Here is a 23,970-nt window from a genome sequence, read left to right as displayed (position 1 = left end):
AATTTTTAAATTTTATTATTCAGAACAAGGAAATTGCTAAGAACACTTGTCACTGGGTCTGCTATTCTCAAGTTATCTGTAAAACTATAGTAAAAGCATAGGAATCTTAGAGAATTCTGTTGTAAGGTTATTGTAATGATGAAGAAAGGAAAGGGTTTTGCATAGAATAGTCTGAAAATTCATTACTATCCATTTTGGAAAAAGGAAATATTAAAGTTTAAGAAATTATGAAGAAGATGAAGAGTACGGGCATATATTCGTGAAAATCTGAAAGATGTGACAGGAAGTCAGATAAAGGGATGCATCACTGTTAATACTCAAAAGAGATAGGTTTTACCTAAATCAGATGCTCTCCCAAGTAGCAATTACATACTTAAAATTTATCATTCATGGAGTTTAGGCTGACATTATAAATTATTAAGAATAACTTGCCTAGTTTGCAGATGACATGATCTCTACATAGAAAACCCTAAAGACTCCAACAGAAAATTACTAGAACTAATCAATGAATATAAAGTAAAGTAGAGTAAAGTTGCAGGATATAAAATCAACACACAGAAATCCCTTGCATTCCTATACATTAATAATGAGAAAATAGAAAGAGAAATTAAGGAAACAATTCCATTCACCATTGCAATGAAAAGAATAATATAGTTAGGAATATATCTACCTAAAGAAACTAAAGACCTATATATAGAAAACTATAAAACACTGGTGAAAGAAATCAAAGAACACACTAATAGATGGAGAAATATACCATGTTCATGGATTGGAAGAATCAATATAGTGAAAATGAGTATACTACCCAAAGCAATTTATAGATTCAATGCAATCCCTATCAAGCTACCAACGGTATTCTTCACAGAGCTAGAACAAATAATTTCACAATTTGTATGGAAATACAAAAAACCTCGAATAGACAAAGCAATCTTGAGAAAGAAAAATGGAACTGGAGGAATCAACCTGCCTGACTTCAGGCTCTACTACAAAGCCACAGTCATCAAGACAGTATGGTACTGGCACAAAGACAGAAATATAGATCAATGGAACAAAATAGAAAGCCCAGAGATAAGTTCATGCACATATGGACACCTTATCTTTGACAAAGGAGGCAAGAATATGCAATGGATTAAAGACAATCTCTTTAACAAGTGGTGCTGGGAAAACTGCTTAACCACTTGTAAAAGAATGAAACTAGAACACTTTCTAACACCATACACAAAAATAAACTCAAAATGGATTAAAGATCTCAATGTAAGACCAGAAACTATAAAACTCCTAGAGGAGAATATAGGCAAAACACTCTCCAACATCCATCAGAGCAGGATCCTCTATGACCCACCTCCCAGAATATTGGAAATAAAAGCAAAAATAAACAAATCGGACCTAATAAAACTTAAAAGCTTCTGCACAACAAAAGAAACTATAAGCAAGGTGAAAAGACAGCCCTCAGAATGGGAGAAAATAATAGCAACTGACAAACGACTAATCTCAAAAATATACAAGCAACTCCTACAGCTCAATTCCAGAAAAATAAACGACCCAATCAAAAAATGGGCCAAAGAACTAAATAGACATTTCTCCAAAGAAGACATACAGATGGCTAACAAACACATGAAAAGATGCTCAACATCACTCATTATCAGAGAAATGCAAATCAAAACCACTATGAGGTACCATTTCACGCCAGTCAGAATGGCTGTGACCCAAAAATCTACAAGCAATAAATGCTGGAGAGGGTGTGGAGAAAAGGGAACCCTCTTACACTGTTGGTGGGAATGCAAACTGGTACAGCCACTATGGAGAACAGTGTGGCGATTCCTTAAAAAACTGGAAATAGAACTGTCTTATGATCCAGCAATCCCACTGCTGGGCATACACACTGAGGAAACCAGAAGGGAAAGAGACACGTGTACCCCAATGTTCATCGCAGCACTGTTTTTAACAGCCAGGACATGGAAGCAACCTAGTTGTCCATCAGCAGATGAATGGATAAGAAAGCAGTGGTACATATACACAATGGAGTATTACTCAGCCATTAAAAAGAATACATTTGAATCAGTTCTAATGAGGTGGATGAAACTGGAGCCTATTATACAGAGTGTAGTAAGCCAAAAAGAAAAACACCAATACAGTATACTAATGCATATATATGGAATTTAGAAAGATGGTAACAATAACCCTGTGTACGAGACAGCAAAAGAGACACCGATGTATAGATCAGTCTTCTAGACTCTGTGGGAGAGGGAGAGGGTGGGGAGATTTGGGAGAATGGCATTAAAACATGTATAATATCATATATGAAAGGAGTCACCAGTCCAGGTTTGATGCAAGATACTGGATGCTTGGGGCTGGTGCACTGGGATAATCCAGAGGGATGGTATGGGGAGGGAGGAGGGAGGAGGGTTCAGGATGGGGAACACATGTAAACCTGTGGTGGATTTAATTTGGATACAAGGAAAAACCAATACAATATTGTAAAGTTAATAAATAAAATAAAATAAAAAGAATAACTTTCCTATAGGGAACAGACCTGCGGACACAATGGGAGAAGGAGGGTGGGATGAATTGAGTAGCACTGAAACATATATATTACTATATACACTGAAAACTAGATAGCTAGTGGGAAGTTTCTGTATAACACAAAGAGCTCAACCCAGCGCTCTGTGACAACCTAGAGGAGTGGGATGGGGTGGGGGATGGAAAGGAGGTTCAAGAGGGAGGGGACATACACACACTTATGGCTGATTCACTTTGTTGTATGACAGAAACCAACACAGCACTGTAAAGTATAAAAAAATAAAAGAAGAATAACATGCCTGGGTTTGTAGCTATTTTAGAATTTCTTTCAAGCACTTGTTTTCATCAAGTAAAAGCTTCATGCTTCTATATTTATTCCCCAGTGGTCCTCCTCTCTCCCACCCCTACTCCCTACAACACCACCACTTGTATCTATAAAGTAGTGTCACATAGTGATAATCTGAAATCCCTATTGTGGGTGAATATTACACATTAATCTCTTACTAACTGATTTTTTGATAAACAAGACAGTGCATTCTGCTCTATAGATGCAGGACATGGGGGATAGACATAAATATTAAAATGAGTATTTAAGTATCTAAGATGCTCCCAGCATAAAGGAAAACAGGAAGGGGAAAGGACAACGTGAATCAGTTCATGATTTGGTTGGAAAAACAAAAAACAAAAATGTTTCTGGGATCAGCAAGATAACGATATAGGAATTTCTAGCACTGTCTTCTTCCAGAAATATTGGATAAATATCTGCCCATGAACATGTCTTCAAAGGCACCAAGGATTCCAGAAGTTAGGGATTACAACATTTAGGTGGAACACAGGTAAAAGACAAAAGACACATTGAAGAAAGTAGTAAAGATAGGTTTACATTACCCCTAGGGCCCCTACTCCAGACCCAGTCAGTCTAAAGTGGAAACACCTTCCACTTGACCTCACTGCAAAGACTCCAGCACCAAGCTTGTACCACCACTACTAACTACTGTGATGCCAGGCTTTCAACCCACACTAGCACCAGACAGACCCCCAAAGCCCCAGGGCCCAGGTGGTCTCTTGTGGTCCTAGGCTCATAGCCTGCCCCAGTATCAGGTCCTTCACAGACCTAGTCTCTATATCAGTGCCCACAGATCCAGATTTGTGGAAATAAAGGATCCTCCTTTATTTCCATACTAAGCCAGTCTCCATAGATCCAAGCCTCCAGACTGGCTCCCAGAGATGCAGGCTCCAGGCCCATCACAGAGCTAGGGTGGTTGCCAGTGGTCTCAAGTTTCAGGCGGGCTCTCAATACAGGCTCCCAGCCTGTGCTAACACCTCCCAATTTGCCTTGTAGACCCAAATGCCATGGAAACTAAAGTAATCAAAACTGTATGGTATTGGCATAAAAAATAGACACATAGGCCACTGGAATGAACTGAGATCCTAAAAATAGACTCATGCATATATGGTCAATTATTTTTGACCAGGAATTCAAAAATATACAATAGAGAAAGGTTGAAAGTGAAAGTGAAGTCGTGTCCGACTCTTTGTGACCCTGTGGACTGTAGCCTACCAGGCTTCTCCGTCCATGGGATTCTCCAGGCAAGAATACTGGAGTGGGTTACCATTTCCTTCCCCAGGGGATCTTCCTGACCCAGGGATTGAACCCGTGTCTCCCTCATTGGAGGCAGATGCTTTAACCTCTGAGCCACCAGGGAAGCCCTGTGAAAAAGGTTAGTCCCTTTAATAAATTGTGTTGGCAAAACTGAATAACCACCTGTAGAAGAATGAAATTGGACCACTGTTTACATCAGTCATGAAAATTAACTTAAAATGGATTAAAGACTTAAATGTGAAATCTGAAATTGTTAAACTCCTAGAAGAAAACATAGGAAAAAGTTATCAACATTGTTGTCACAGTGATTTTTCAGATATAAGACTAAAAATATAAGCCTCAAAAGCAAAACTAATGAAGGGGCTATATTAAATTAAAAAGTTTCTGCAAAGCAAAATAAACAATAGAATTAAGACACAGTTTGTTGAATGAGAGGAAATATTTGTAAATCATGTATCTGAAATACATAAGGAGCTCATATCAAATAAACAAAATAATCCAATTTAAAAATGGATAGAATTGAAGAGGCATTTTTACAAAGAAAACATACAACTGGCAAACAGGTACAGGAAAAGGTGCTTAGCATCACTAATAATGAGGGAAATGCAAACCAAAACCACAAGATATCACTTCATATCTGTTAGCATGGCTTTCATCAAAAAAACAAGAGATAACAAGTTTTGGCAATGATGCAGTGAAAAGGGAACATTTATGTACTGTTGGTGGAGATGTAAAGACATTCGTTGGCAAAGTAACATCTCTGCTTTTTAATATGCTCTCTAGGTTGGTCATAACTTTTCTTCCAAGGAGAAAGCATTTTTTAATTTTATTAACAGTTATTAATGTTGGTGATGGACAGGGAGGCCTGGCATGCTGCGATTCATGGGGTCGCAAAGAGTCGGACACGACTGAGCGACTGAACTGAACTGAACTGAATGTTAGTTAATAGTTATTATTAATAATTAATAATAGTGTTTCATATACTTGGCAGTGACTAAGATCATAGATCTTAAATGTGCTCATATATGCACACATGCACACACACACACACAGGTAACTATGTGAGATGATGGAGGTGTTAATTAACCTTACTTTGGTATTCATTTCATAATATATGTATATATCTAGTTATAACACTGTGTGTATACCTTAAATTCACACAATGTTACATGTCAATTATCTATAAAGCTGGCAAAAAGAATTTTCTGGGTCCCTGTAAAGGAGAGGGAACTAAAAATCATTCTAAGGGCTTTTTGGCAAACTCAAAGAACACTGGGGTCTCAGCCCTTCTTCTAGAAAACTGGACCTTGAATATTTATATTAACAATTTCAATTTGGCCCAAAGAAAATGCTTTTCCTGAACAAACATCACTGTACTATATGTGAAAGTCACAGTGGCAAGTTGACTTCATCTTTCCTAAAAATATGTGCAGTCTCTGTGGTTCTATAGTCTCCACTCCAGGCCTAGCCCCAGTGCCAAAGGTGTGAATTACACACACACACACACATGCACACACACACAAACTAAGGCAAGGCTTGAAATGCAATGACCTTGTTACAAGATAAAGAGCCTCATTTTCTTTTCATCTTGGATAATCCTCATTCAGAATGTCCACTTTTGAAGCAGATGACATGTGTATTCTTATTTTCCATGCTTCTTAGACATACACCAAAATAAACCACAGTGGTCTCTGATTAATGTATAACTATTGAAAATAGGTGGGTTTCTCAGGTGCCACTAGTGGTAAAGAACCCATTTGCCAATGCAGGAGACATAAGAGACATGGGTTCAATCCCTGGGTCAGGAAAAACCCCTGGAGGAGGCCATGGCAACCCACTCCAGTATTCTTGCCTGGAGAATTCCATGGACAGAGGAACCTGGCAGGCTAGAGTCCATAGGGTCACTAACAGTCAGACACAACTGAAGTGACAGTAGGCAATCCCACAATAAGACTCCAGGTTCTGATAAGAGCTTCCAGTCTTTACAATTATAATTCCTAGGAATCTCCTGTATTCTTCCATGTATATTTGTCCCCATAATTATTTTGACAGCTGCAAAATAGGTCATTAGCCAATAAATTCTTCCTTGTTCTAGAATTCCTATTCCTTGTGTTTCCTATGAAGATCAACTGTTTTTCTTTTTTACTCTTCTTTCCTTTTTTTTATTCAGATACCACTGAAACAATGGGTTTATATAGAACATTTCTGTGCATATAATAAAAAGAAGTATAGGAAGCTTCCTGAAATTTTAGGAAAGAATGTGGAGTACCCTGTACATACTATGGAATTAATGAAAATACTTCAAGTCCTCTTCCATTTAAAGAGGATAATAATACTAGCTCACTTAAACTTACAACTTGTTTTCAGGTCAAATGAACTAAGTAACTTTTTTATTTTTTTTAGTTTTTCCATTTTTTTACAGGAAGCATTTATTAATTGATTGTGACATAAGCGTTTCAACTCATATTCAAATAATCCCACATATCCCTTCATTGAGATTTGGGACAATGTTGTAACAAGCACCTTTTTTTTTCAACTCTGCATTTCCTTTCTACTCTACAGGGCTTACCCCAGGGCCCAGTATGAATAATGGAGTCAAGTAAGTGCATGCAGAACAAAAATTATAGTGACCTACATTAGCCAAACCCAGGAGACTTCCCTGGTGGTCCAGGGTTAGGCCTTTGCCTTCCAACGTAGGATGTGCGGGTTACAACCCTGGTCATTGAGCTAAGACCCCACATGCCTCGTAGCCCACCTAAAACAGAAACAATATTGTAAGAAATTCAATAAAAACTTTAAGAACACCCAGATGTTTTGCCTTGAATTTTAAGCAGCTTATGTGGCCTGGTCCATTCTCTTTTCAAGTTCAAAGACATCGGACAGGTTCCTGGTTTAGCAACTAACTTCTTTTAAGAGGTATTTAGTTTGCCCAGACAAGGGGATCCTGCATTTCTGGGAAATCTGCAACTCCCATCTTTGTGTTTTCTAGCAGCACCTCACCGATAGGAGAAGACTGGTCAGGATCTCAGGGGCTCCTCCTTGGTCTCAAAGAAAGTGACTCTGTGTATCATTGTCCAGATGACAATGCCCAGGGCAAAGATAACAGCCTTGGCAGTGTAGCACCCCTCTCAGAGCTCAGAGGCTTATTTAAAAGTCTGAGCTGCAGGCCGAGGCAGCTAGTATTTATTCGTACTCATATCCGTGTATTGATTCTCCTGTTTGCTTTGGAGATCTGACGGAGGGGGAACAGTCCACCACAGGTTTTTCTTAGTTCAAAGTCTGCCATCTTGAGGATGGGGGTACCAGACCTCTCCATGTTGAGCTTGTCCTCTGGCTGTGGTCTCTGTGCAAAACAGAGTCTGAAGGCACTGGCACTCCTGAGCTGTAGCATGAAGCTTTGTTGGTAGACTGGTCTCGCCTACAGGACTAACTGATTTTTGTCTTCACCTTTACGTAAGTCCATGACAAATTGGAGGTAGCAAGCCTCAGCATAACCCAGGATCCTTTCTCCTTTGATGGAGGTCTCCATCGGGCACAGATAAGGCTATGCAGTCATGACCACAGCTCATGCGCCAGCTTGTCAGTTGCATGGCGTGATGCACTGCTCAATCTGCGAAAGGTTCTGGTGGTGCTGCTTGAGGCTGGTCAGGACATGGAATTTGGCCATGTGCAGCCCTCTTCATATTGTCCAGGCCATCTCAGCAAATGTTGTTGACTTCTACAAGGGTCTCACTGTCTCCTAATCAATACCATAGCTGTTGCGCCTCATCTCTGGGAGCCCACCAGGTGCCGCCCTCCACCACCGCTGTGCCAGGTAGGCTCACTGGAGGCCTTCGCCTCTACTGGATGAAAAGTGTCAAGAAAAAATAGGTTAAATTAAAGATTTTTTTTTAATAGTTCATTCATTATTAGTCATAGCTTTCATGGCAGTGTGAGTGTAATTTCCATATGAGTTACAAAATGAGTTATATCTCTGGAAAGATGATTCAAATCATTTTCCATTTGCTTCTATCTAAGCCCTATTGCAGCATGAAGAATCCCACCTGCCTCATATCTTCCTACTTGAACAGATGGATCATAAAAGTGTGGGCTCACCGAGGAACATTTAGTCTCATCCCATTACACCTGCTGGCCAAGGGAGAGATACAAAACAGCTACGATCCAGATCTCAGACTTATAACCATCTGAGAGAATGTTTCTGCAGCCCTTACTGGCCAGCTGGGTTTGTCCTTGGCTTGTTCCCAATAATATAAAAGTCAATTATAGTAATTGCTGACCATTAGATATCACGTGTATGCAAGCTCTAAGAACTATATTATGTCTGAGAGTAGATAAAGACAATGGATCACTAATATGCAAAATGTGAGGAATATATATACATATTTAAATTTTTAGCCTGAAAAAATGGTCAACAAATGGATTTTGTTCAAAAAGATAATCAATTAACAGGCTTTACATTTAGAGAGGCATACACATTTTTAGGAATTCTGTGTAGTTTACCCTCAGGAACATCATATGTGTGTGAAAATATGTATTCATGCTTATGGACATTTGCCATCTATCATGAATGACAGACAAATGGTTGGTAATAACTAAAATCTGTATCAATGAGGGCCTGGATAAATAAACTATGGTATATGTATACAATAAATAACTAGGTACATGTCAGTAGTGCTTCCCTTGTGGCTCAGTGGTAAAGAATCCACCTGCCAATGCAGGAATCATAGGATCAGTTCCTGGGTCACAAAGATTCCCTTGGAGCAGGAAATGGCAACTCACTCTAGTATTCTTGCTTGGGAAATCCCATGGACAGAGGAGCTTAGCTGGGCTACAGTCCATGGGGTCGCTAAAGAATCGGAGACAACTTAGTGATAGAACATCAGCAACATACACAATAATGATGAGTAAAATTGAAGTTTTGACAGGAAGATTTGTCTATGACATGTATTTGACTGAAAAAGCATATTACAAACATTATCTATTCTAATAAAATTAAGTCTAAACTTGAAAGATAGTACTTGTGTATGTTAGTATATATGAAAATTTTCCTAAAATGTTAATGATAATTAAATTTTAGTGACTTTCTATCTTCTCTGTGCTTTCAGGCATGCTATTCATATTATTTGAGTTTATATTACATTTTCCAAAAATGATAATTCTCATTATTAATCATGCCAAGCTACATGTCTGTGTAAGAGAAACACAAGCATTTTAACTCACTCACTCATTCATCATTTTCATAGGTGAGGGTGGGATGATTTGAGAGAATAGCATTGAAACATGTATATTGTCATATGTAAAATATATGACCAGTGCATGTTTGATGCATTAAGCAGGGCACTCAAAGCTGGTGCTCTGAGACAATCTGGAGGGATGGAATGGGGAGGGAAGTAGGAGGGGGATTCAGCATGGGGGGACATGTGTGCACCCATGACTGATTCATGTCGATGTTTAGCAAAAAACATGACAATATTGTCAAGTAATTATCCTTCTATTAAAATTAATTAATTAAAAAAAAAGAAAAGATCCTGCATACCTCATTAAAGAACAAGGATCCCACTTGCTGCAACTAAGAACTGGTGCAACCAAATAAATAACAAATAAATAAAAATAAATGTTAAAAAATATCTATTATATTATGGAGTCCAGTGTCCTTATTATTCCTACAACCTGTCATGGACCAATGCAATAGAATAAAATATTTATATAACAAATGTGAAATATAAATGAGTCACTGAAACCATGCTCACACATACTTAGTTGTCATGGAAATAATCAGTTCCTATTAAAAATCTACAGTCTTATACTCAGTTTCTATATTTATCTAATTGCTGACTGGTAACACACAGTTTTTGATTTAGCCCAAGTCTGCAGATCACACTTAGAGTACCACAGGTCTAGAAAATATGGTAGTGACTAAAGGAATCAAAGAATGATTTCTTTTTTTTTTAAAGAATGACATTTTAAAAGACCATTTAATTAATGAGGATAGACCACTCTTTGCTGAGCTTAAAAATAAGCCAGAAAATCTCAGTGGCTTAAACTAATTTTGGATGATTATTTCTCAGTCATTCAGAATCCACTGTGGTTCAAGCCATGGACATCTTTGTCTTACAGCTCATACTACTTGGAACACTGGGATTCTGGATCCTCATTACGGAGGGAAAGAGACGAAGGAGGAATAGCAGTTCTCTATTGCCTCCGACTATAAAGAATGCTTTTTTTTTCTTTGCATTTCTTTTCCATGGGGATGGTCTTGATTCCTGTCTCCTGTACAATGTCACGAACCTCAGTCCATAGTTCATCAGGCACTCTATCAGATCTAGGCCCTTAAATCTATTTCTCACTTCCACTGTATAATCATGAGGGATTTAATTTAGGTCATACCTGAATGGTCTAGTGGTTTTCCCTACTTTCTTCAATTTAAGTCTGAATTTGGTAATGAGGAGTTCATGATCTGAGCCACAGGCAGCTCCTGGTCTTGTTTTTGTTGACTGTACAGAGCTTCTCCATCTTTGGCTGCAAAGAATATAATCAATCTGATTTCGGTGTTGACCATCTGGTGATGTCCATGTGTAGAGCCTTCTCTTGTGTTGTTGGAAGAGGGTGTTTGCTATGACCAGTGCATTTTCTTGGCAAAACTCTATTAGTCTTTGCCCTGCTTCATTCTGTATTCCAAGGCCAAATTTGCCTGTTACTCCAGGTGTTTCTTGACTTCCTACTTTTGCATTCCAGTCCCCTATAATGAAAAGGACATCTTTTTTGGGTACCTGAACCGTGAACTTCCTGATGTTCAATCTGGTTTTAGAAAAGGCAGAGGAACCAGAGATCAAATTGCCACCATCTGCTGGATCATGGAAAAAGCAACAGAGTTCCAGAAAAACATCTATTTCTGCTTTATTGACTATGCCAAAGCCTTTGACTGTGTGGGTCCCAATAAACTGTGGAAAATTCTGAAAAAGATGGGAATACCAGACCACCTGACCTGCCTCTTGAGAAATTTGTATGCAGGTCAGGAAGCAACAGTTAGAACTGCACATGAAACAACAGACTGGTTCCAAATAGGAAAAGGAGTTCGTCAAGGCTGTATGTTGTCACCCTGCTTATTTAACTTATATGCAGATCACATCATGAGAAATGCTGGGCTGGAAGAAACACAAGCTGGAATCAAGATTATTGGGAGAAATATCAATAATCTCAGATATGCAGATGACACCACCCTTATGGCAGAAAGTGAAGAGGAACTAAAAAGCCTCTTGATGAAAGTGAAAGAGGAGAGTGAAAAAGTTGGCTTAAAGCTCAACATTCAGAAAATGAAGATCATGGAATCCGGTCCCATCACTTCATGGGAAATAGATGGGGAAACAGTGGAAACAGTGTCAGACTTTATTTTTTTGAGCTCCAAAATCACTACAGATGGTGACTGCAGCCATGAAATTAAAAGACGCTTACTCCTTGGAAGGAAAGTTATGACCAGCCTAGATAGCATATTGAAAAGCAGAGACATTACTTTGCTAACAAAGTTTCGTCTAGACAAGGCTATGGTTTCCTGTGGTCATGTATGGATGTGAGAGTTGGACTGTGCAGAAGGCTGAGTGCCGAAGAATTGACACTTTTGAACTGTGGTGTTGGAGAAGACTCTTGAGAATCCCTTGGACTGCAAGGAGATCCAACCAGTCCATTCTGAAGGAGATCAGCCCTGGGATTTCTTTGGAAGGAATGATGCTAAGGCTGAAACTCCAGTACTTTGGCCACCTCATGCGAAGCGTTGACTCATTGGAAAAGACTCTGATGCTGGGAAGGATTAGGGGCAGGAGGAGAAGGGGACAACAGAGGATGAGATGGCTGGATGGCATCACTGACTCGGTGGATGTGAGTCTGAGTGAACTCTGGGAGTTGGTGATGAACAGGGAGGCCTGGTGTGCTGCGATTCATGGGGTCACAAAGAGTCAGACAGGATTGAGTGACTGAACTGAATTGAACTGAACTGATAAAGAATGCATGCCGTTGCTATTCTCAGTTCATTAACCAGCATTAATGGCTGTAAACTAAGTACAATTTAGGCTGAGAAATATAGGAGAAAAATAGATATTTAGTGAGCAATAATTTCATTGAGAAGTTGTTAATCTGAATTAACTGATGCTGTCAAGATCTTAAAATAATAAGGGAGTCAAGACTCAAACTCCTTGTCTCAAATTCCAAATTTAATATATATTTGTTTTAAACCAGATAAACGAGGTTCAGTTCAGTTCAGTTCAATCACTCAGTCATGTCTGACTCTTTGTGACCCCATGGACTGCAGCACACCAGGCCTCCCTGTCCATCACCAACTCCCAGAGTTTAACCAAACTCATGTCCATTGAGTTGGTGATGATCTCATCCTCTGTTGTCCCCTTCTCATCGCACCTTCAATCTTTCCCAGCATCAGAGTCTTCTCAAATGAGTCAGCTCTTCGAATTAGGTGGCCAAAGTTTTGGAGTTTCAGCTTCAACATCAGTCCTTCCAATGAACAGCCAGGACTTATCTCCTTTAGGATGGACTCTTTGGATTTCCTTGCAGTCCAAGGGACTCTCAAGAGTCTTTTCCAACACCACAGTTCAAAAGCATCAATTCTTCAGCACTCAGCTTTCTTTATAGTCCAACTCTCAAATCTATACATGACCACTGGAAAAACTATAGCCTTGACTAGTTGGACCTTTGTTGACAAACTAATGTCTCTGCTTTTTAATATGCTGTCTAGGTTGATCATAACTTTGTTTCCAAGAAGTAAGTGTCTTTTAATTTCATGGCTGCAGTTACCATCTGCACTGATATTGGAGCCTCAAAAAAGAAAATCTGTCACTGTTTCCATTGTTTCCCCACCTATTTGCCATGAAGTGATGGGACCAAATGCCATGATCTTAGTTTTCTGAATGATGAGCTTTAAGCCAACTTTTTCACTCTCTTCTTTCATGTTCATCAAGAGGCTCATTAGTTCATCTTCACTTTCTACCATAAGGGTGGTGTCATCTGCATATCTGAGGTATTGATATTTCTCCCAGCAATCTTGATTCAAGCATGTGCTTCATACAGCCCAGCATTTCGCATAGTGTATTCTGAATATAAGTTAAATAAGCAGGGTGACAATCTACAGCCTTGATGTACTCCTTTTCCTATTTGGAACCAGTTTGTTGTTTCATGTCCAATTCTAACTGTTGCATCCTGACCTGCATACAGATTTTTCAAGAGGCAGGTCAGGTGGTCTGGTATTCCCATCTTTTTCAGAATTTTCCACAGTGTTGTGATCCACACAGTTAAAGACTTTGGCATATTCAACAAAGCAGAAATAGATGTTTTTCTGGAACTCTTTTGCTTATGCTCAAGTAAAATAAATAAATAACCCCCGGCTCTCAAGAATTTAGCACGTGAATGTTTAGTCCGGCCACCATTTGAGATCCTGCTATCTTAATGTGTCTATTTCCAAGGTGATAAGAAGATAAGAGAGTACCTAGAGAAGTCACACTTATTCTCTATGTTTTGCCCTAGAGCAGATCCTTGTCACTTTCTTTTGAGTCAGTTGGCAAGAGCTAAGCACATGGACCTACCATTGTAAGAATCCTTGTGAGCAATTAGGTAAAACACATATTTGTTTGGTAACAGTGGATATATATATATTCTAAATCATTCAACTAAATCACAGAGAAGGCAATGGCAACACACTCCAGTATTCTTGCCTGGAAAATCCCATGGGCGGAGGAGCCTGGTAGGCTGCAGTCCATGGGGTCGTTAAGAATCGAACACAATTGAGCGACTTCACTTTCACTTTTCAATTTCAGGCATTGGAGAAGGAAATGACAACCCACTCCAGTGTTCTTGCCTGGAGAATCCCAGGGACAGCAGAGCCTGGTGGGCTGCCATCTCTGGGGTCTCACAGTCGGACACGACTGAAGCGACCTAGCAGCAGCAGCAGCAGTAACTAAATCAAACCAGCTCTTAATAATTACATAAGTTTTGGTATTTCTTTTCAATCACATCTATTTTAGAATGGTTAAATAGAATGTGTAAAATGTCTATTTCCTCCTTTATCTTTCACCATTGCAACTTTATGTGTCTACCAAAAGCCATTTTCAGCCTTTTTTCCTAAATTCTTCAGTGCTTCTGAGGGGAAACATTAGTCACAACAGTAAATAGTTATTTGAAAGGGAAATAATAGCCAAATTTGTAAAACTAAAAACATGTATAGATTTAGCTTTATATTACCTTCTTTAAGTTCCCAGTGATAAAAATGGTATACCCAACTATCATTCTCCTTTTCCATCAACAAAGAGGAGCTTTATTACTCTGTTTGCTCTAACATGGCCTGGAAAACATGTGTGGATCCTCACTTAGAGGAAGTCCCTTTATCTGAGTTAGGTTGTATATGAGGTTTTTGCTCTTGAAGAATCTTCCAGGAGAATACTCAAATAATGTGGGTTTAAATTAACTTAAGAAAAGGGAGAATAATCTGTTCTAGCTGACCTAGACTTTTACCACTATGAAGTCAGGAGGAAGAATAGGTCAGTCATGTCTTAAGACAGCTATTTTAGTCTATGAGTGTAAGAAAAAAAGCCATGTATGTGAGTTGAATTGCAGTCATCACACAGTTCTGTCCATATCTGTATTTCATCAGAAAATACAATATGAATTCAAAAATAAAGGTATGCTATAGGAAAAATGGCACCTGAAGCTGTAAATATGATAACAAACCACAGAGAACTTGTCAAGACCTTGCAAAAGAGGGTTTTGGTTTGCAGTCCTCTACTTATCAGGATTCTGTCTGAGGTGCCTTCCATCTGTCTTGGCAGGTATGTGGATAAAATTATTCATTCTCTATTAGCATATGTTTTACTTCTCGGATGTTTGTTTATGTGGGAAATTAATGTAGCATGCAACTTGCAATTAGTTTTTTATACTGTTAATGACAGGTTCCCATAAAATGTCTTGTACTGAAATATGGAAGGTAATGGCATTAATAACATATACATATGCTCAGACTCAGATCTGGAGGAGGAAGCCAAATCAATAGAGTTTACTAGTTAAAAATAAAGCCATTTGACAGACTCTGTTGGAATTTTGCAGTTGGCTATCAATTTAGTAACTTGAGTATTAAGGAGTCATTTCTGGCCTAAGTCTTTGATATAATTTGGCCCTGATGGTTAATTAATGAACAGTTTACTTTTACTTGTTCATGTGTGTATTAATGACACACAGTGACATTCAATGATACACAATGACAACTTCAGTTCATATTCTATTGAAAAACTGCTCTGGACTTGGTTTGAAAAATAAACATGCAAATAAAGCCTGGTTCCTGCCCTCCAGGAGACTTGTTATAGAAGCAGATCCTATGTCATTGCACATTAGAAATACCTGAGAAACATTTTCAGAAATAGAGATCCCCAGAATGCTCCCATCATTATTTCTTAATTAGGTTGCATTCATTAACTCATTTTTTGAAGATTTTTTTTTAAATGTTTATTTTCATTTATTTTTTTATTTGTCTGTACCAGGCCTTAGCTGCAGCACATGGGGTCTAGTTCCTTGACCAGAAATTGAACTTGGGCCCACTCCATTGGTAGCCTGGAACATGACCCACTGGACCACCAGAGAAGTCCCAGGATTTATTAACTCTTGATTTTAGTGTAGGCAATTGCATTTTTTAAGTTTCCAGTACCTGAGGTAACTACTCAGTTAACTAAAAATTAAGAATCCCCACTAATCTAGTTCCTTTTGTGCTCTTTGAGTGTACTATCATCTTTATTTGAAGTACTTCCCTTTTTGTCTCCAATTATCCACAGCATATGAAGCTTAAAAAATAGCACCTTATGTGACATGTCTCCATGAGACTTCTCCATTCAAAACCTCTAACAGTGACTATTCCTGATCATTGTTCATTTTATGATGATAAAGACAATATGCATATAATTATTAGCTCTTTCTATGGATTTTCCTATATTACACTTTCCATATAATTAAAATCATATAATATGTGGCCTTTTTTGCCTGGCTTCTTTCACATGCATAATTCTTTAAATGTTCATCCATGTTTTAACATGAGTCAGTATTTTATTCACCTTTGTATAGCTGAGTAATGTGCTGTGCTCAGTCACTTCAGTTGTGACCTACTCTGTGATCCTATGGATGGTAGCTCACCAGGCTCCTCCATTCATGAGATTTTCTAAGCAAGAATATTGAAGAGGGTTGCCAGGCCCTCCTCCAGGGGATCTTCCCAACCCAGGGACTGATTCCAAGTCTCCTGTGTCTTCTGTATTGAAGGCAGATTCTTTACCTGTTAGCCACCAGGGAAGTGATAGCTGAGTAGTATTTCATTGGATAACTCATTTTCTTGGCCTTTCGACAGTTGAACATCCAGGTTGTTTCCACATTTTGGATATTACGAGTAATGCTTCTGTGAACATTCAGGTAAAATTTTTTATGTGTATTGCATATGCTTGCATATCTCATGTATGTATCTAGAAAGGAATCCCTATGTTATGTGGTAATGTGGTTTAATCTTTTGAGGAATCATCTAACTGTTTTCCAAAATAGATGTATCATTTTACATACCTACTAACAGTATGTTAGGGTCTGAGTTTCTCTGCACCCAAGACTTGTTATTGTTCTTTTTGGTAATAGTCATCTCAGTGTGTGTAAGGTGGTATAACATTGTGCTTTTGATTTATATTTCCCTATTGGCTGATGACATTGAGCATCTTTTCGTGTACTTATTTACCATCTGTGTAACTTCTTTGGAGAAATGACTGTTCAAATCCAGTTTGAATTGGGTCATACGTCTTTGCATTATTGTATGTAACAGTTCTTTGTATACAGTGGATGACAGATTCTTATCAGATATGTGATTTACAAATATTTCTTCAATTTCTGGAGTTGTCTTTTCACTTTCTTTTCACTATCTTTTGAAGAAAAAGATTTTCAATGTGATTAAGTCTAATTTATCTATTTTTCTTTGGTTTGTTTTGCTTTTTTATGTTATATTTAAGAAACTATTGCATAATTAAAATTCATGAAAATACAGATGTGTTCTAAGATTTCATAGTTTTGTGTCTTAAATATAACTCTTTGATTTACATTTATTCAAATTGTGTTTGTTGTGAGGTAGGAATCCAACTTCATTCTTTTGGATATGGATACCCAGTTGTGCTAGCATACATTTGTTAAAAAGACTATTTTTTGACATTAAATTTTGTCTTATGTTGTTTGGACTACTGTGACAGAATACCATAGACTGGATGGTTTATAAACAACAGGAATTGTTACTCCCAGTGCTGGAGACTGGGAAGTCCAAAGTCAGGATGCCTAGAGATTCACTATCTGGTTAGAGACAGCTTCCTGGCTCATAGATGGTCATTGTCCACCTGTAACCTCATATGGTAGACAAGGTAAGAGAGCTCTCTTGGGTCTCTTTTATAAGTACACTGATCCCGTTCATGAGGGCTTCATCCTTCATCTAATCACCTGCCAGAGGCCACACTGCCAAATACCATAACATTGGTATTAGATTTCAACATATAAATTTTGAGGAGATGCAAACATTCAGTGGCTTTCTTGACAATCTTGTTGAACAGAAATATATATATTTACTTGTGGACTTTCAATTCTATTCCATAGTTCAATATGTCTGTCCTTATGCCAGTATGACATTGTTTTGATTACTGTAACTTTTTAATAAGTTTTGAAATTGGAAAGTGAGACTCTTCCAACTTTGTTCTTTCCAAGATTGTTTTGGCTCTTCCAGATCCCTTATACAAATTTTAGAATCAGCTTGTGAATTCTTGGAAAAAAGGTAGCTAGTTACCTTTTTACATTGAGTCTATGAATCAGTTTAGAGAATAAATCATCCTAAACGTTACAGCTTTCAATCCATGAATACAGGGTGTTTTTCCATTTATTTAGGTCTTTCTCAGTTTCTTTCAATAATGTTATACTCTTCAATATATAAATCTTGTACTTTTTTTGTTAAATTTATATTTAAATATTTTATTCTTTCTCATTCTCTTATACATGTATTGTTTTCTTAATTTTGTTTTTGGTTTGTTCTTTGTTAGCATATAGAAAAAAATCTTAAGAAAGATTTCTCTTTAAAGCCCCTATCCTCAAGTACAGTTGCACTCAGAGGTGCTGAGGTTTAGTACCTCAGCATATGAATTTGAAGAGAACACGAGACAGCCCATAACAATACATTTAGACATACTCCACTGCTGACTCATCACAGACAGGTAGTGTGAACACGACTTGAATACATTTCTGTGCTTGTTGAGTGACTAAGATTTGAGAGTTTTAGTTACTGCAGCATCACCTAAGGTATTCTGAATGACATATCTCACTCATTAACAATATTTTATACATCAATCTATATAAAAGAAAAAATTGTGAGTAAAACTCAGTGTTCCTGCTCAAATGGACTGTGAATTTTAGTGTGTGGAGCTGCTAAGTGATAAAAAGAAGAAGAACTCACTGAGTAAGTGGGTGAAGGTTATATATTTTTATGAACTAATCTGGTAAATCAATTCATGCTATTAAGTTAATAATGTATAAAATAAAACAATAAAAACATTAATATAAAAGTATTTAAAAAGTAACTGCTGCTGCTGCTGCTAAGTCGCTTCAGTCGTGTCCGACTCTGTGCGACCCTATAGACGGCAGGCCACCAGGCTCCCCCGTCCCTGGGATTCTCCAGGCAAGAACACTGGAGTGGGCTGCCATTTCCTTCTCCAGTGCATGAGAGTGAAAAGTGAAAGTGAAGTCACTCAGTCGTGTCGACTCTTAGTGACCCCATGGACTGCAGCCTACCAGGCTCCTCCGTCCATGGGAGTTTCCAGGCAGGAGTACTGGAGTGGAGTGTCATTGCCTTCTCCATAAAGTTATTTAAAAATATGTAAATTAAACTAGATATTGGCCTTTTTCTCTTTGTGTTTCTGGAATTGACTGCTTTTCTTCACTTCTACCAAGACATATAATTATGAAATTAGTGATAATCCTATTAATATGGGTGGATACTCTTTGTGAGATTAATAGGTTCGCATTCTGTCCTATTTAGTTACAGGTTTTCCAAGAGATTTTGCTCTTGCCTGTGAACATCTTGTATCCTGTAAGTACCAACTGATAGGGCAACAACCTGGCAGAATATTGATTCAAAGGAGTCAGTACAACAGAAAGAGTAAATAGTCATTAGTATTTCATAAAAGATATAAAAAGTAAATGAAAAAGTATGTTTTCTGGATATTTAACCTTGCATTAGGAATTTTGTTTAGAATATGATGGTATTACCACAGAGGTCAGAAAACAAAAATCGTAATGCATCAATACAGAAATTCCAAATTGCTAAGATTGAGATTGCTTCCTACACTCTCACCTGCCCTAAAAAGAGCAAATGTCATTAAACTAATACAAATTGATGTTTCCCAAGGTTCAAAGACTAAATCTAAGAGATAAGTAGAACTTAATAAAGACTTTACTTTTTGATACCTGAAATGATTGGTAAATTAAATCAGTCCTGAATATTCATTAGAAGGACTGATGCTGAAGCTGAAACTCCAAAACTTTGGCCACCTAATGTGAAGAGCTGACTTACTGGAAAAGACCTTGATTATGGGAAAGATTGAAGGCTCGAGGAGAAGGGAACGACAGAGGATGAAATGGTTGGATGGCACCACCGACTCCATGGACATGAGTTTGAGGAAACTCCAGGAGTTGGTGATGGACAGACAGGGAGGCCTGGCGTGCTGCAGTCCATGGGGTCGCAAAAAGTTGGACATGACTGAGCAACTGAACTGAATTGAACTGAAAGTATAATGCTTCCCTTCAAATTTGATTATTGTTTACTCTTCTAGAGTGGGCTTCCCCTGTGGCTCAGCTAGCAAAGAATCTGCCTGCAATGCGGGAGACCTGGGTTCAGTCCCTAGGTTAGGAAGATCCCTGGAGAAGGCAAAGGCTACCCACTCCAGTATTCTGGCCCAGAGAATTCCAAATAGTCCACAGGGTCACGAAGAAGTCGAACGACTGAGCGACTTTCACTTTCACTTTTAGTGTAGGTTTATTCTCCTCCATAAATTTTCTCTGTGATTAAAGAAACTATGCTGTGGCCATCATTACCTTATATTTTTTACTTCTTTAAAAAAATATATTTATTTTTCCTGTGCTGAGTCTTCATTGCTGTAGGTGGACTTTCTCTAGATACCGTGAGTGGAATCTATTCTCTAGTTATGGTGTGTAGGCTTCTCGTTTTGGTGGCTTTTCTTTTTGTAGAGCACGAGCTCCAGGGTCTGCGATCTTCAGTAGTTGTGACATATAGGCTTAGTAGTTGTAGCTCCCGAGCATAGGCTAATAGTCATGGTGCTCGGGCTTAGTTGCCACAACTAATCTTCCCAGACCAAGGGCTTAAACCTGTGTCCCCTGCATTGGCAGGCAGATTCTTAACCACTGGACCACCGGGGAAGTCCTGTATCTTCTACTTCTAATTTCCTCCAGAAAGTTTGCCGAGAGGTTTGTTGACCATGGATTGCCTCTTCCAGTATCTTTACAACTTTCTCTTAGAAGAGGTATCCATAAAACCTGAGGACTTTGAAAGATGTGTTACCCTAAAGGTTTTAGAGTTACCTTTGAAGGCTGATTGAGGAGTTCTACACTTTATTCTCCTGTTATTTTTTGTATTTTAATGTCATTATTTCATTAGAATGCACATACACAAACACACACACACACCCCCCACACATTTTTTTTACATGAACAATCTTTCTATAAATTGACACAGTATTAATTTGATAAATATATTCACTTATACTAACTCAGACTGAACCATGTAAAATCCAATTTCTTTTGATATATAGGTATAAATGCTTGTTATACTAAATCAAATGCACATTTGATTATTTAGGTTGGTGTGGATATTCCCATAAAAGAGAGACTTAGAAGGGTTCTTGAGATTTATACTGTCAGATATTCCTGCAGTTGTCTCAGACAGTCAAACAAGCCAAATCTCTGATAGCTGGTCCTGATAGTACTGTTAAACCTCTCTGAGACTCAGTTCCCTCCTGTGTAAAATAGTAATGATAATCTTATTATATAAAATACATGCTGTGCTGTGCTGTGCAATGCTTAGTAGCTCACTCGTATCCAATTCTTTGTGACCCCATGGACTATAGCCTGCCAGGCTCTTCTGTCCATGGGGATTCTCCAGGCAAGCATATTAGAGTGGGTTGCCATGCCCTCCTCCAGAAATCTTCCCATCCCAAGGATCAAACCCAGGTCTCCCACATCAGCCAGATTCTTTACTGTCTGAGCCACCAGGGAAGCCCAAGAATACTGGAGTGGGTACCCATCTCTTCTCCAGGGGACCTTCCTGACCCAGGAATTGAACTGGGGTCTCCTGCATTGCAGGCAAATTCTTTACCAGCTGAGCTAACAGGGAAGCCCAAAATACATGTTAACAATATGTATTTCATAGAAATGATGTCATGAGTTTTATCCATTTTATCCTTCCCTGAGTAAACCATTTTAGCTTTTGGAACCAGTTATGAATTGGAGAAGGTGATGGCAACCCACTCCAGTATTCTTGCCTGGAGAATCCCAGGGACAGAGGAGCCTGGTGGGCTGCTGTCTATGAGGTCGCACAGAGTCGGACATGACTGAAGTGACTTAGCAGTAGCAGCAACAGGCCTTATGAAATCTCTAGTCTTCCAAAATGACTGTATGAAGCTCATGTAGTTCCTCTGAGCTAGAACCTACCAATTGTTTGGGGGCTTCCCAGATGGCTCAAACAGTAAAGAATCCACCTGCAATGTGGAAGACCTGGGTTCTATCCCTCAGTCAGGAAAATCCCCTGGAGAAGGTCATGGCAACCCACTCTAGTATTCTTACCTGGAGAATCCCGTGAGTAGAGGAGCCTGGTGAGCTACAGTGCATGGGGCTGTGAAGGGTCAGACACAATTGAGCCACTAATACCTCATTCTTTTATTTATTCCTAGAGCTAATCTTTCTTTCCTTATGAACCCAATCCTCAGCTCAGTTCAGTTCAGTTCAGTTTAGTTGTTCAGTCGTGTCCGACTTTTTGCCACCCCATGAATCGCAGCACGCCGGGCCTCCGTATCCATCACCAACTCTCGGAGTTCACTCAAACTCACATCCATCGAGTCGGTGATGCCATCCAGCCATCTCATCCTCTGTCGTCACCTTTTCCTCCTGCCCCCAATCCCTCCCAGCATCAGAGTCTTTTCCAATGAGTCAACTCTTCGCATGAGGTGGCCAAAGTACTGGAGTTTCAGCTTCAGCATCATTCTTTCCAAAGAACACCCAGGGCTGATCTCCTTTATTATTATTTTTTTAATTTAATTTAATTTTTTAACTTTACAATATTGTATTGGTTTTGCCATATATCAAAATGAACATGCCACAGGTATACATATGTTCCCCATCCTGAACCCTCCTCCCTCCTCCCTCCCCATACCACCCCTCTGGGTCGTCCCAGTGCAGCAGCCCCAAGCATCTAGTATTGTGCATTGAACCTGGACTGGCAACTCGTTTCATATGTGATATTATACATGTTTCAATGCCAAACTGATCTCCTTTAGAATGGACTCCTTGGATCTCCTTGCAGTCCAAGGGACTCTCAAGAGTCTTCTCCAACACCACAGTTCAAAAGCATCAATTCTTTGGCACTCAGCTTTCTTCACAGTCCAACTCTCACATCCATACATGACCAATGGAAAAACCATAGCCTTAGCTAGATAGACCTTTGTTGACAAAGTAATGTCTCTGCTTTTGAATATGCTATCTAGGTTGGTCATAACTTTTCTTCCAAGGAGTAAGCATCTTTTAATTTCATGGCTGCAGTCACCATCTGCAGTGATTTTGGAGCCCCAAAAAATAAAGTCTGATACTGTTTCCACTGTTTCCCCATCTATTTCCCATGAAGTGATGGGACCAGATGCAATGATCTTCGTTTTCTGAATGCTGAACTTTAAGCCAACTTTATCACTCTCCTCTTTCACTTTCATCAAGAGGCTTTTGAGGTCCTCTTCACTTTCTGCCATAAGGGTGATGTCATCTGCATATCTGAGGTTATTGATATTTCTCCTGACAATCTTGATTTGAGCTTGTGTTTCTTCCAGCCCAGTATTTCTCATGATGTACTCTGCATATAAGTTAAATACGTAAAAAAAAAAAAAAAGCTGTATTTCCCAGTCTAAACATCTCATTCCTTCCAGTTTAAAAAAGAAAGTCTCTTTCAGTTTCCATCTTTAGTCTTCTAAGTATTTAATAATATTATAAATATTAAAATGTTCTTATCATACCTAAGTTAAATAATCCCTTGTAAGATGATTTAGTGCATTTAAAAATTTTACCCAACCCTAAGTTCTGTCCTCTTCTTTGAATCTCCTTCATGGAATCTGGGCACATACAAGGACTTAATATGTTTTGTAGTTGTAAGAAGGGGCTCTATAAGAATGCAGTGTTCTCTGTGTATTTTTTGTTCTATCTTGCATATTGACTAAGTGAAGGTCCTCTCTCAGAGGCAATAGCTGAGGTAACCTGGCAGGTTGACATGTTGGAACCAACTGCTAGACTACTTGGTCCAAGCAGTTGCTCATGCTTGCAGCCACTAATTGATTCAGAATATGTCACCCCAAAACACACCTTTGGAGTATCAATATTTTGAAATGTTACTTAAGAAACAGTAGGTGTAAAAAGAGCATTCTAATCCTTCTTTTTCTTCCTGAAAGCTGGAGATAAAACTCCTGTGTGAAATGCATCCTCTTTTTACCAGAAGGAGAAAAGACATTATTATCACCAGAGACAGGGAATTTGGGGCT

This window comes from Bos grunniens, chromosome 11, assembly GCF_055505025.1.
Source record: "Bos grunniens cultivar Pamir isolate PY7600 chromosome 11, Bosgru_T2T1.0, whole genome shotgun sequence".
NCBI classification, from domain to species: Eukaryota; Metazoa; Chordata; class Mammalia; order Artiodactyla; family Bovidae; genus Bos; species Bos grunniens.
Note: the sequence above shows the minus strand (reverse complement) of the source record.